Raw genomic sequence first — 15,424 nt, 5'->3', positions numbered from 1 at the left:
AAACCATGGAGCTAGTTCTATTAGAGGACAAGATCTGATCATAAATACCTTGGATCAATAGATCACTGTTAAGTTATAAAGGCAAGAAAGCAGTAGCCAATCATCATTGCATTCGTGGTTGGGCCAAGCATAAACAGTTGAAACAATAGCTCACCGGCGAGCTATAAAGACAGGGTGCTAAAAATGTTTTTCCCAGATGGCATTTTGGGGTTTTATGTAAAGGTACCCATATTTGCAGTCATTTTCAAGGTTTTTGGGCCTTCTCAGCTCATTTCTAGTGTCACATAGGTCGAATTGTGTATGTAGAAAAAGTTTTGTTATCTTCCAAGGAATTTATACCCCTCTAGCAACATAGTTCAAGTTTTGTTTTGTTCCAAGGAATTTGTACCAATGGAGCAAAGTAACGATGGTCATCCATAGGTCAAATATTTGAACATATGTAATTTCTAGTTTTGTGGGAGATGTGTTTGTTTGTATTGGGTCCTCTACATGTAAGACTATAAGTTGTGCATATAACAGTATTTTAAATTTCTCCCAATGCTAAATGCATAGTTTCGCTTAAATTTTCCCATTTAAAAAAATCATTATGGTTGAGTCAAATCAATCCTTGTAGCTAGATATCAAGGTGGTTGTAAGAGTTCTACACCATACAATCTTTAATGGCATGCCATGACCTGTAGAAAAAATTCAATAAAAACTTGCAAAACTCACAAAAACTTCCTCGCAAAATGCTAAGCCCCGTCTTCCACTAGGCTACATGAAGATGCTGTGAAAGACACTTGTAAAAGGGTTTTAAATTCTTCTCCTCATAGTTAAGAGGGGAGGGACCCCTACCCATAAATAGAGGGTCTTTCTCATTAATCACTCTCCTCATTCCCCTTCCCTTTCCTTTCTAACCCCTCCCCTCCTTCCTTTTCCACTAGTTAATACATTTTTTGGTTCTTTTCAATTGAGGGGCCTATTCCTAGCTCCCATCCATGTCACAACTTAAAAGAATTAATAATTTGAGAAATTAAGAAGACTTAGCTTAATGGGCTAGTAGTAATAGCCAATCATTTCATATAAGTGAAATCTTCCCTCTTATATTGTGTTCCATAGTTACAATAACATAATACCTTGTCCTCTGTGATCTTATAGAGAATGTAGATAGAGGTGCTCTTGGTCTTGTAGGACCATAGGGATATTGAAAATGCCGCTATGAGTGTACCTTGATAATTGGATTTTTTAAATTTAAAAAATCAATGTTTATTAACAAGGACAATTCAAAAGGAAGGGAACTATTATCAATTTATATGTCTTAGTTAGTTAGAACTATCAAAGGTAAAAAAATAACAATTCATGGAGATAATTGGATTTTTATATATTTTTTAAATCAATGGTTATTAACAAAAAAATGCCAAAATCAAGGAAAATATTGTTAGCTTCATTCATCTTAGAATATCTAAGGGAAAAACATGACAATTCATTGAGATAGTAAAAGTGGCTAGTATTTCAACAAAACCCAATCCCTTAATCTTTTTAATAAAAGATTAAGTGACAAACAAAAACATGCATAACTCCCAAAGCATGACATGAGCTGATAGTAAGGCATATTGTCTAGCTAAAAAAAGGTAAAGAAAGAAGGAACTAGTCACAAGAAATGAGAAGACTAAATAAAGTATATTTGTATACTTTACTGACTTAAACTCGTTGGCCCAAAGGGTGGACCATTTACTAGTTTCAATTGAGGTATCTATGTGACAGCCTAACATAATACCACAATGTGTGGCCAAGAAGCCACTCTACATTTAAATGGATGTGCACTTCCAAAAGTGGCCATCTTTTCACTATTGATACAAGAGCTAATAACATACTTTTTATCAAAGAAGCATCAAGTTCACGTTAAAGGAAATGAGAAAGACCGTGTTGAAAAAAAACATGGCTATTTTTCTGAGAAGATAGACACTTATCAAAGCAATGTTCAAAACAATAAATGAGAGATGAAACATTAAAGAGAACCAATGGGAGAAAAGATGCCCAAGGAAGAGAAGAGAATAGCACAATAGGAATACAAACCAACTAAGCACATGTGGGTGTTGGGTGTCTACTGTGTGCATGTGTGCATCTGTGAGTGTGTATAGGTATACATACATGCATAAGTATCCATCTATATATCTATCTATGTACATCTGTCTCTCTCTCTCTCTCTCTCTCTCTCTCTCTCTCTCTCTCTCCCCCCCCATACAAGAGAGAGAGAGAGAGTTTATTCAGAGTATTCAAATGACCAAAGGGTCAACAAGACTGAAAGAACATGATACTATGAGTTGAAAGCATAGAGCCTCTAAGTGGGAATAAACACCCAAAATGAATACAATATAGGCATAATCATAAAAACACCAATACATTTAAAAAATATTTGATCCCATGGAGAGCATGGAAACTGTGCTGTGGCATCACTATGATGATCATCTAGAAGCTAGCGGAGGGGTCAAGCATAAGAGGAAGCCCAGTGATGTATGAGGCTATGGTGACATAAAGCTTGTGATAGGGCACTGGCAACAATTGTTATGTGTGTTCCATTGTGGTCTCCTAACTATGGCCCTATGTTGGACAATTGCCATTGTCACCCTTGCTCGTCGTGCCTCCAATCTAGTGAGCATGGAGGGAAGCTCCCCCAATCTAATCTGTGCCTCAACCAATTGGTGAGTCTAGTGTGCCTTTCCCTCTAGTCTTCAGATCCATAATCTCCCCAGGGCCTATTGGATCATTTTGTCTAGCTAGAAAAACTCAGTGATCATGCTATGAGTGGAGTCTAGCTGTACACCTTGATCTCATCTATGTATCCTAAGCAAATGCTCCCTGTGTTGGATGGCCTTATGAATGAAATTTGCTAAGCATCTCTCATCTAGGTAGGACAAGAAATGGGATAGGGGTCCGAAACCATCCCTGAAGAGAAGTATAGGGGATCTAAAAATGAAGTTCTCCTCCAACTCAATCTCCTACTAATCACATAATGTACAAATGTGACCATTTCTAGGTATGCATGTAGCGCACCGACTCTGAATTTGAAGTTAGTGATGAGAATGAAACTGCCCAATGGATATCATCGAGGAATGGAGGAGGTGGATCCGTGTATATCTTGTTAGGTCAACGAACTATAGAAGCTGAGCTTCATGAGAAGCTTGCTTAGTGCCAACTAGATTGTGAATGTGTTTAGCTATAAGAGATCCTCTTGAACGACCTTGTTAACCTCTTGATATGTGAGCGGGATGGAGGGGGGATAAATGCTATATTGAAAGGGGGGTAAACTATCCATGTGGAGCCTCAAACCATTTGCATGTATGTGCATACCAACAACTTTGATCGTCGCCCTCAACTACTAAAGCCTTGGATGAAGATAAGGCCATACATCAAAATGTAGTACAAGAGCCACAATCCTTAATGTGGCAAAGGTATGTGATAACCTAGAGTGTTGTGTCAAGCTATAGTGTTGTGGCAAAGGTATGTGATAACCTAGAGTGTTGTGTCAAGCTATAGTGGGGATAATCCAAACTCAAGTAGGACTATCTCATGTGGAATAGAAGGCTTACTATGGATCATCCATGAAAGCAAGAGAACTTGAAGCCTCTCCACTTGAGCTGTATTTGATTGGACCACGCCCCAATGAGGGCTGCCATACATACCCACTAGGTAGACTAGAGGGTCAAAGAGATGAGACTTGAGTCATGGAAATGAGAGTGAAAACACTTCTTCTCAAGTATGGCAAGCGTGGTGTATCCCCTGCTCAATTGGGCCTACATCGCTAGTTGCATCATGAAAATTGGGCTAGAACCCCCAAGTATGTATAGGATCCAACAACTTCACTAGAAATCCATCCAAACTTGAAGTGCTCTCTATGCATGGCTGCCCAAGATGTATGACCTTGGTTTTACAAAGGTTGACCTTCAAGTCATGTGTCTCGTAGAAAGTGTGAAGTGCTTTGAAATGTCACTAGAGGCCCTTTGCTACTATGGATGAAAGTAAGACCACATCATTTATGTATAAGAAGATCTAGATCAAGGGTCCAGTGAGAGAGCAGCCCAGTCCCTCCTCGCACCCCAAAGAAAGTCTCAAGCTCATCTATATATAGATGCCAGACAATGTTGGTGATAAAGGACAACCTTGTTTGATCCTAATGGAGCTCATAACCTTCTCTGTCCACCTTGCACCTCTCTTGACCTTATTTGAGACTCTCTTATCAAGTACCATGGCTTCCCAAATGATCTCCTAATCATACCCCAACTCCTACAATTGTCTAATGAGGCAAGCTCTTAGCACTATGTCAAAAGCATTGCAAAAATCCATAAAGTAGCAATAAGGCCTCTGTCTTGATGCCCTAGTCTCCTCAATGACACCTTTGAGTGTGAATATGTGATATAGAGTCCTCCAATTGGTTTAGAAGCTTGCCTATCCCTAGGCTCCAAGTCCTTGAAGATATGCAAACCAACTAACCTCTATGTCAAGCACTAATGTATAGTCTTGAAGATGACATATCCAATCATAATGGTAATGCAACTTTTTGGGGTCATGGGTCCCTGCCTTGTGAATGGGAGTGATGGTGTTAAGAATCCAGGTGTGAGGGACGCTGGTGCAAATTACTTCATTAAAAAACTTTGTTAAGATTGGGGCCAAAATATTTATTCCTTAGCCCCTCATGATCTTTCACTTGGCCATTATGAAGCTTCAGGGCTACGTGTTTGACACCGTTAGGTATGACAAGAAGGACCTAGTGAGTGTGAGAGATCGGGTGCTTGCTGGGTAGGGAAATCATCTAGCATGCATGCATAAGAGTGCTAGAATGTGGTGTTCGTGAGAGAAGATGGGGCTTGTGGCTCATGAAATTTCCACTAGAAGTCCTTAGAGTTACTACTAAACAAAATGTTTATAAACTCCTCCTCATTCTAGCAAATAGAAGGCTACTTTTTCCAATGTACCGGATGATGGTACTTGTGTATCGTCTTTGCCTCACTCGGAAGATGATGGAGAGAGAGAGAGGGAGAGAGACACAGAGAGAGAGAGAGAGAGAGAGAGAGAGAGATGTATGTATGTATAATACACACACACACACACACACAATTTAGCATGACATGTATTAACAATGCACATGTATGCCAAATACTAATAGAGAGAGAGAATGCACATGGTCAACATCATGTAAATGGATTTAGAGTTTATCCAAATGGTCAGCATGTAAATGGATAGTGAGTTGATCCAAATGGTGAATATAGATCCTATATGTATGCAAAATGTGTTTCACATATACAAACCCCACAAGAAGTACAATATATTTGTATTCAATGGAATGGTGAATACATACACTCTTTGCAAGTGATATCAATTCTACAACACATTTAATGTATTGGCGATACACATGTATACCAAATGGTAACAGAGAATATATATGGTTAGCATGTAAATGGATGGAAAGTTGATCCAAATGGTTTGTATGTGTGTAGAATGTGGTTCACCTAAAAAGTTACAAGTATTTTATGAGCTTTACATATGGAATACATTGGTGGATATGTATTCTCTTTGTAGACGTCGAGTCTATATGTATGCAAAATGGTATAATACTACTTTTGTTGGAGTGTTGATCTAGGATGTAAGGCCAACAAATGCATGCCATTACCATCATTGTTAGGCTTGACTCAAGAACAACTATACTGCTTATGTATGGCAACAAGTTTATGGATGACATATGGATGTTGTTTGACACAATAGAATAGCCGTCCTGTGGTCTGATGGGCTCCTCAAAATATTGTATGCATGTGTCAAGCAAGAAGCCTAGATGCTTATTTTATTGAAAGAAAATGCATTTGGAGGCTCAAAACCTAGCTTGATGTAGATGGTAAAAGATATATTAAACCAATAAAGAGAACATAAACATGAGAAATTCTTCTTTTTGAAGCTAATGCTCTGGTAGGAGCAGATGTGAACCATCACATTCATTTACTTGTGAAGAAGCATCTTGAAATATTGAACTCTTCGTCCCTAAATCTCAAATCCCAATTCATATCATTGAAACAACCTCTTCATCGATTTGGAAGTATATGCTACCTTGGGTAGCCATTCCAAACAAGTCTAGTTTTGTGTATGATCTACCCACATGGAATGTAATCTAAATTTTCATATGGTCTAATCTATCTTGAGAAAGAACTTACATTTAGGGAAAGGGGGGGACATTGTAGACTTTGGTGGTATCCTTATAAGCTTAAATGGGGAGTTGTATCATCCTACATGGATCTTAAATAGGGGATTTTCTTGAAGTTCATGCACATAGGTGGGATCCCCAATTAAGAGCGAATCCCCTGAGGACATTGCAAAGTTTCATGACTATCTAATACATAGAGCTATGGCATAAACATTCCAATGCACATTTTTTGGTAGTCATGCACCAGGCATGATCGAAAATGAGAAAATGTGCACCACCAGACAAGTCGTGTTGGACTCTTACCTTTGAACACATACACATATGGTATAAGCATGCCTATGCATGATTTCTTAATACTTATGTACCATGCATGGTAAAATAGAGAAAACATGCATATTTCACCATACAAATGATGTCTAGACCATATGAGTCTTTGCAAGGATATAGACCTTACTCATTCAAAAGTCTTTTCAAAGCTTTATGAACATCGAATACATAGAGATTGTCCTGCCTGCATATCAGACAAATTCGGCTCATCATTTCCAACAATAGGTGATCCATCATCTTCCCTTGCTTGTGTACCTATGGGAGTATACCTGGTGGCACCATTTCTCGGTGCATGGATAGCTCAACATATGCGGGTGGATTTACATCCTCAAAAGTGATTCTCCTTATTTCCACATCCCTCGTGGGTGTCTTATTCATCTTCTTCTCATTGAATACCACATCATGGCTTTGTATGATCTTCTTTGCTTCTAGATTCCAAAGACGATAGCCCATCTCTCCACTTTCACCATAACCCAAAAAGATGCATTTCCTAGATTTAGGATCTAGCTTCTTGCGAAGCTCTTTTGGCACATGTGCATATGACTCACACCCAAATATACGCAAATGAGAGTAAGAGGGCTTCTTGCCATTCCATGCCTCTTCAGGATTACCACCATCCAAACTCTTACTAAGAGATCTATTGATCACATGCACTGCAGTCTTCATTGCCTCAGCCCAAAAACCACCAGAAAGACTTGCATTGGAAAGCATACATTACAACCTCTCCTGAATGGTGCGGTTCATCTATTCCACAACTGGATTTTGCTCTGGAATACGAGGGGATGTGAGCTCCCTCTTGATCCCATGTGTATCACAGAAATGCTAAAAGTCATGAGAGAGATACTCTCCACCATTGCCAGTTTGTAGGCATTTAAGCATTCTACCTGACTGATTTTCAACCAAAGCCAACCATTTCTGAAATACCTAGAACACATTGCTCTTCTAAGCTATAGCATAAGCCCACACTTTCCTAGTTGCATCATCAATGAATGTCACATACCATTGCCAGTTTGTAGGCATTTAAGCATTCTACCTGACTGATTTTCAACCAAAGCCAACCATTTCTGAAATACCTAGAACACATTGCTCTTCTAATGCTATAGCATAAGCCCACACTTTCCTAGTTGCATCATCAATGAATGTCACATATCATTCAGCCTAGCCTAATGATCGTGTAGGCATGGATTACATACGTCTGAATGCACCAAATCAAGCTTTTCAAGCTCTTTCTTTCCCCTTATTTTATGGGCTGATTTAGTCTGCTTCCCATAGAGACAATGCTGACAAAATTCAAAGTCAGAAAAACTCAAATGCGGTACATAACCAAAAGTGCATAATAGTTTCATTCCATTCTGGCTCATGTGCCCCAATCGGCAATGCCACAAAGAAGTACGTGGTTGCACGATTATTGCAACAACATGATCAAATAGCCCTAACATGTAAGGGATACAATGTCCCACACTTGGCACCTCTTGCCAAAACCATAGAGGCCTTTAGAATTTTCTAACTCTAAAAACCAAAGGTGGTTTGAAAACTAGCATCATCTAGCTCACTCGATGAAATAAGACTCTTGGTCAGCTTAGGCACATGTCTCACATTTTTCAAAACAAATGCAGACCCATTTGCAAAAGAAAACTTTATGTCACCTACTCCCACTATGTCACATGCATAGTTATTTCCAAGATGCACATAACCTGTCTTTTCGCTATCATAAGTGGACAACCATTCCCTATGGGGAGTAACATGAAATGAAGCACCAAAATGAATATGCATCATCAGAAGTGGCAAGCAAATCTACAAGTAGAGTAGATATGAAAAGAATGTCATTGTCACTATTATCAGTGACTACATTGATCTCCTCAATCTTCATTTTCCTTTGTCCTCCCTTGGACTCTCTTCCTTCTTATTTGCTGAATTTTCACACACAAAAATTCAGATTTCACTGGATGGTGAAACTGCATCAAAAAACTGCCCAAAACTGATCGTAAACAGTGCATACCAAACAACCATTGCACTAGTTTCTATTAGGCAACCACAGGAAAGCAATGTGATTGAACATAGGCAACCACCTTGCTTGTTTGTCCTTCAACCACCTCACTAGTTTGACTTAATAGTCAACAATTGCATTGGTTTGACTTATCAACCACCATGTTGGTTTGACCTAATTTAAAAAACTAGTATCCGAAATCCCATAATGGAGTCAAGTTTTTCCTATTTTTGCACATGACATAACTTTTGATAGAAAACTCAGCTTCAACAGATTGAAGTGATGTTAAAAACAAAAATATAGCTCTTGAGCTGCTCTACAACTTCTTTAAAGACTCTAGGTTGCAAGTTTTCTTCCATCTTCGGATATCTAGGTCGCACTAATCGCATGTCTCAGAAACTGCACCTTCGGTCCACCCTTGTATTTTCCCACACATATGTAATCTCTGATTCTTCTTTTGGAAATAGGAACTTTGTATTTGATTCACTCAACTCTCCTCTCTTCCTCACACAAGGATTGGATCCTTTCTATTACATAGGAATGACACTCAGAGTAGAATCAACCCATCAAGAATGGCTCTCTCTCTCCTTCTCACACTTACACAGAATGTATCTCTTTGCCCACACACAGTACAACAAAGGAAGATCTCTCTTTCCCTCTTTCACTTAGAAGTCCCAAGTCTTATCAACCATTTGACCAATTCCACGTGCTTGTTTCTTATTAACATCATATATACCATTTTCTAACAACTCATTTGAATGGAGTGAAAATAAGAATTCTAAATAATGAGCTTATGCCTTCACTTGTTGGTTCACCATATTCTCCAAGTGTCCATGCTTGTTATTCCTCCCAAAAAGGCATTCATTATTTAAGATTTGATGGAATATTTTTTTGACAAAATGAATCTCAAAGGACTCCACTAAATGATAGATATTGTCCTTATAGTTATTAGCCTCCCTAACAATGTTCTCATGCCACATAGTGCCATGAAGGTATCTAGCATAAATTAAAAGATACAATGCAAGTTTCATATCTTTTTCCTTAAATCTTGGGGGCTTGGTAGGGCATCATTTACCACACCCTTCAAGAAATGGTAAAATTTTGTCTGCCTTGCTAAAACAAATGATATGCATCTCTTGCCCTTAAACACCATATTAGAGAATTTGAGAAAATACCGATTCCCACAAAATAAAATATAGCCACTTTTAGAGTAAAATATGCTATTGTGGATTGCTCCATTGAGGACCCAAGTTTCAATGTGTTACTTTCCCAATGAAATATTTGAACCAAGGCTTGGAACCATGGCAATGACCTCCCTTATATTGGCCATTGGGAGCTTACATTATAGCATTTGACAAAGACATAGCAACCACTCTTTGAAAGTTTTGGCCTAACAATCAAAACATTTATTAGTTTTGCTAATGATGATTGAATATGAGTCAAATAACTTTGTTGTTTCCATATCAGACTATGCATCCATACCAAAATATAAATCCAAAGAGATGTTTTGTAGGGAGGATTTATTGAAGTAAATTTGACTTTTAGATATGTCACTTTTCATTTAATAAGGGGCGTATCAAATAATACCAAATGCAAATATTTCTGTGTAAATGATTTGCAATATTGACCCGTGTAATAGGATATGTTCCATTGTTGTAGAGCTTCGATATCCATAAGATAAATGTGGTATTCAAAACACCTTTCTTTTATAATGTGGATTGCAATATCAACATTCTCAAACTGTGCACATTAGGACACACTCCATCAAAGCAGAGCTTGGAAATCTCAAAGAATGTGGCGTTAATAAACACCTTTTTAAAAATTATTTCCCATGAGAGCTTTCCCTATGCTAAATATAAACACAATTATTGAGACATAACCAATTACTTGACACATATTCAATTTTTCCTTGAGGGAAGATCAATTCCTTTGAGTGACCTCACGGACACTTGGTCTTTTATTAACCACCCCAAAGCATCAGCTCTGCAATGGCAAATAATGAAGGGGCCAACGGGCACCCTTGTCTTATTGATCTCTTCAAGGAGAAACTTTGATTCATTTCTCCATTTACATAGACCTTTGTTGATGCTTTGGAAAGTAGCAAAGCAACAAATGATGTGAACTTTTCCCCTAGCCCCATATTCTTGAGGGATTACAGAAAAAAATCCCAATTAAGTCTGTCATAAGCTTTATCAAAATCAATCTTTATAAAATATACATCTTGTTTAGTTTCTTCAGCATGTGTGCATCCTTCCCATAGGTTTATGATTGCCTCTAATAGGTGTCTGCCTTTCATAAATCCTTTCTATTCCTAAAGAATCCAATTATCCATCTTGTTTCTCAATTATCCATCTTGTTTCTCATTCTTAATGCAAGGGCTTTGGCAAAGATCTTGTAAGAGAAGTTTAACATAGTTAGAGGTCTCCAGTTTTTTAACACTATCTTATCCCCATCAACACAACCAATTATTGTTGCAAGAGAAGATATGATAGATAGACACATGCTCCTTGTTCACACTCTGCTTCTTCTTTGCAAGGTCATTCTATTTCCATCCACCTCACCATTTCCCTACACAACAACCAAACCACTTGGCAGTGCATCCATGTTTTTAGAATTACCCCAACATTACACTGCCATAGGGTTGATGCCAACGCAATCCAACATCTTTAGCTTAGCCTAGCTCTTGTCCATCTTTCCATTTGAGAGCAATATTGCACTCCCAACAAAGCTAAATGCTCTTAAGTGCTGGAGTAGCATGTGCCTCTTACTTGCTCAAAAGGAACTAGCTCATGGGGACGGGATGGGTGGGGGAAACCACTCTTTGCAGGGGTTGCTTATCGATCTGTCTTAAGGGTGAAGCAAGAGGGGCTGGGAGCAAAGTAAGAGGTGAAGTGGATCGACTAGACCACCAATTTTTGAGCACCGTACCTCATCCACTTTATGGTCTTGGGGCAACGTAGAGACTACCATGTTGCAAGGGGCTTCTTCTAGCCAAACCAGAGTAGCAGCATAGTAACTGCAGTGGTGGAGAAGTTTGGCACACCATCAGGCAAGGAGATTAAGGTAAGGGGATCATTATCATCACACAGAAGGATGAGGGCCTTCCTCCTACATCTTGTGAGTGCAAGGTCAGCATGGATGCATTTGGTAGCAGAGGTGAAGTTACAGAGGGTGTGTAGATGAGGAGAGGGCCTCTAATCCCTTGAGGCTAAGATAGCAGTGGACCATGACCATAGAAGCACTGTCACCAGATTGTGTAGAGAAGATGGGTCATCGCAGAGCAGAGCTAGAAGATGCAACTGGAAGATGATACAACAATGGAGAGACTCGTGTAGAGAGAACGAGAAATGGCAAGAAGTGGAGAGTGTAATGGAATAATGGAGAGACTCTACTGAGGAGAGAAGGAGCGATGGTGGGAAGTGGAGCATGATATAGGCATTCAAGCACCAAGCATGATGGTCATGGTGCCTTCTCCAACGAGCAAAGTCTGAGCAATTTATGAGACACGTGGTTGGCAGTGAGGAACTCTCTTTATCACATGTGGCTCTAGCAGTGAAGAAATCCCTTTATGTGACACGTGGCTTGTTAGAGCCTCCCTCCCTCATTAATATATAGTAAGCTATAGTCTACCTATTATCATTAAGCAAAATGAAGCTATAGCCTACCATCATCATTAAGCTATAGTCTCTGACTAATGAAGGTTAATTCAACCCTTACCTTTTAGGTAGAGCTTTCAAGTTTTATAAAAGTAAAACTCTCTCTCTCTCTCTCTCTCTCTCTCTCTCTCTCTCTCTCTCTCCCCCCTACGCGTGCACATGCGTCAACACATGTGGACATCAATATGCATGAATGTTTTATCAATATGCATAAATATAATCTCTCTCTCTCTCTCTCTCTCTCTCTCTCTCTCTACATATCACACATACACACTCTGTCTTAGTGCACATATAATATCACTCTCCATCACCTATCCATGTGTGCTTTTTCACCCTTGAGTGTATTCCTTACATGCATACATACATGCACACTCAAACATACTAAGAGATCCCTCCCTCCTCCCTTGTCTTTCTCATGTACACTCGCACATGCATGCATGTGCATGCACACACATATATACGTACACATCCTTGTTACAATCTCTCTCTCTCTCCCTCTCTACCTATCACACACAATGTGTCTCTTAGTGCACATATGATATTTATGTTTCCATCATACACCCATGTGTGCTCTTTCCCCTTTGAGTGTCTTCCTCACCTACATACACAAGTGGGCACTAAAACATAGGAGATCCTTGCCTTCTCTATTCTCTTTCTCATCTACACCTGCACACACATACATGCAACACATCCTTGTTACAGACTCTCTCTCTCTCTCTCTCTCTCTCTCCACCCCCCCTCTCTCTCTCTCTCTCTCTCTCTCTCTCTCTCACACACACACACACACCCCACACTGTCTAAAAGTCAACTAAATTTTTATATTTATATGATTGACCAAGATAGGATTTTCTATTACCCCTACGATTATCTAGACATTTACTAGATCCATGGATAAATTGTGCACATTTTACCTTGATCTTGGGTCTCGTCATTTGTCAGCAACAACAAGGGGTATATTATGGGATATGGAGTTATGATTTTTAAAGCATGGGAAGAACAAAGCACTATAGATTATTTGCTTAATATATGCTACTAAGATTTTGGGAAGAACTAAGCACTATAGCTTATTTGCCTAATATTTGCCACAAAGCTTACAGGACCTTAGGCTTAGTAACCACTCACCCACAATTCTTTTAATGTGTGTATGTATGAAGGACTTTTTTAACAATTTACTGTGAGCTTAACTCTTTGATTGTATTCTATTACCCCCCATTTTTTCAAAATACCCCCCCTTTTATTTTATGTCTTACCCTTGCAATTTTTATTAGCTTTATAGTTTTTTCCAGTATTATTTTCATTCAGGTCTTGCTTCATTTCATTTTTACCTTTTTTATTAAAAAATCATCTTATCTACAATGTGCCATACCCCTTTTTCTAAATTTATAACCTCAATTAACTTTTTTTCTTAATTAGTTAGTTACATCACCTCACTTTTAATTATTTGCTTTCCCCCCCCCTTTTTTATAAACATAAACATTTCTCTTAATCAAACATTTTTTATTTACTTCCCCCTTTGTTTATAATACTTATGAAACCCCTATTAATGAGTTACCCATTTTATACTATTCTTAATTAATACACGTGAAACTTTCCCTCTTTACTTTGTTAATGATTTGATCTTTTTTTAATTATTATTATTTCTTATTTTTCTCATTCTTTTATATTTAAGTAATTGGCGGGTAATAATCCTCACTCATTTAAATATAATCCTTAGTTCTTTTTCTTTGAAAACGTTGCAACCGCCACCGCCTTCGTTTGTAACTGACAATTGAGTAGCCACCTTGTTAACTATATATGGTTTCCTATCTTCACGTAGTCTCTACCTTTTCCTCAACTATTGATTGGCACTTACATTTCCTCCCCTAGCTCCATCACCTTGATCTATCGGGTTGCCTCCCTTTGCTTGGTGCCTCCTTTACCCTTGAGCTCACTATCGTGCCACTCAGGTGATTTGAATGACTTCATTGCTTCGCCTTGCCTCTAATGGATTATCTGTCTTCGTCGCTCAACCTCTTGGCGTCGACTTTCTCTTGAGGGCTTTGGTGATAGTTTATATGGCTTTGGTGGGCTTCCTTTCTACACTTATTCACCTGAGCTTTGTGCTTTTAACTTAGAACTTGCCTCTACTTCAACTTTGCTTCTTGGCAAATCCTCCTTCCTAGGTTGGCAATCTCTCAATTGCCTATCCAAGTTGCAGAAGGTTGTTCCCTCTTGGCCACTTTGCAAACTCTATTGTGTGCCCCCCTCTTTCGGTGTGATCGGTTTACATGGACCCTTCTCTCTATACATTGTGTTGCCCTATGGTTACAAGCTTTCCCTACCAAACTCTTCCCAGACCTCATACCCACACGAGACGGTCCCCCTTGGATCTGCGTGTCTGGATCTGCGTATCCTGTGTCTTCCTTACTCTTAGAGATCTCTACTTTTTTTTGCTGAACCGCTGGCTCGCATGTTGCTTGTCGGTTTTGTTTTCCTTGTTTACACATGTTTTGGAGAGTAGGCCACACTCCAAGAATTTGGCAGAGCGGAGTATCTATGTGAACTGGGTTAGGCTTATGGCCTTTATTCACACCTTAACTTACTGATTGGTCTTGTTGCTCTCTGGCGATGCTTGGCTTCCCTTATAGCGGTCGATTGATTGAGTTAGACCCTTCTCTGCTCACAAATTGGTGTTGGCTCAATCGACGAAAATAACGTGGAGACTATCCGTTTTGTGGACAATGACCACTATTGCTTGTGCTAGCCAATGACACTTACCTTGTTGATAACTAGCCCTTACAATTTAATGCTTTGGTCACTCAACATTAGAGTTGATTAACCTTTCTTTAACCATTTTCTTTCCTTCCTTTGTTAACTCGCAATATCCTTCGTATTATATTAAACTAATATATGTCTTCATATAGGATGGGTATAGATATATTGAGTTATTTAGTTGGAGCTTAATTCTTTTATCTAATAACATATGCTTATTGTTTAAATGCATGGATGACCCCATTGTGTTGGCTCTTTTTTGTCCTTGTTATGGGTATGGAACAATTTGTTTTTAGATAAATTAATGGAAGTTTATGGAGTGGGGAATACCCCCTCCAATAATTTGTGTGATTAAGGTCATTAATGGACTTTGCTTATGGGTGTGGATTAGGCCCCAATAATGTTGGCACTTGCTAAAGGATGCGGATTAACCTTTATGATGTTGGCACTCGCTAATGGGTGTGGATTACCCCCCATGATTAGTTATTTTAATTTTCCTTATTTTTTGTAAGAAAATAAATAAAACATTTATTT

This window comes from Dipteris shenzhenensis, chromosome 7 (genome assembly GCF_047967505.1).
Source record: "Dipteris shenzhenensis isolate YYH24624 ecotype China chromosome 7, Dip_SZ_1.0, whole genome shotgun sequence".
NCBI classification, from domain to species: domain Eukaryota; kingdom Viridiplantae; phylum Streptophyta; class Polypodiopsida; order Gleicheniales; family Dipteridaceae; genus Dipteris; species Dipteris shenzhenensis.
This window is presented reverse-complemented; position numbering follows the sequence as displayed.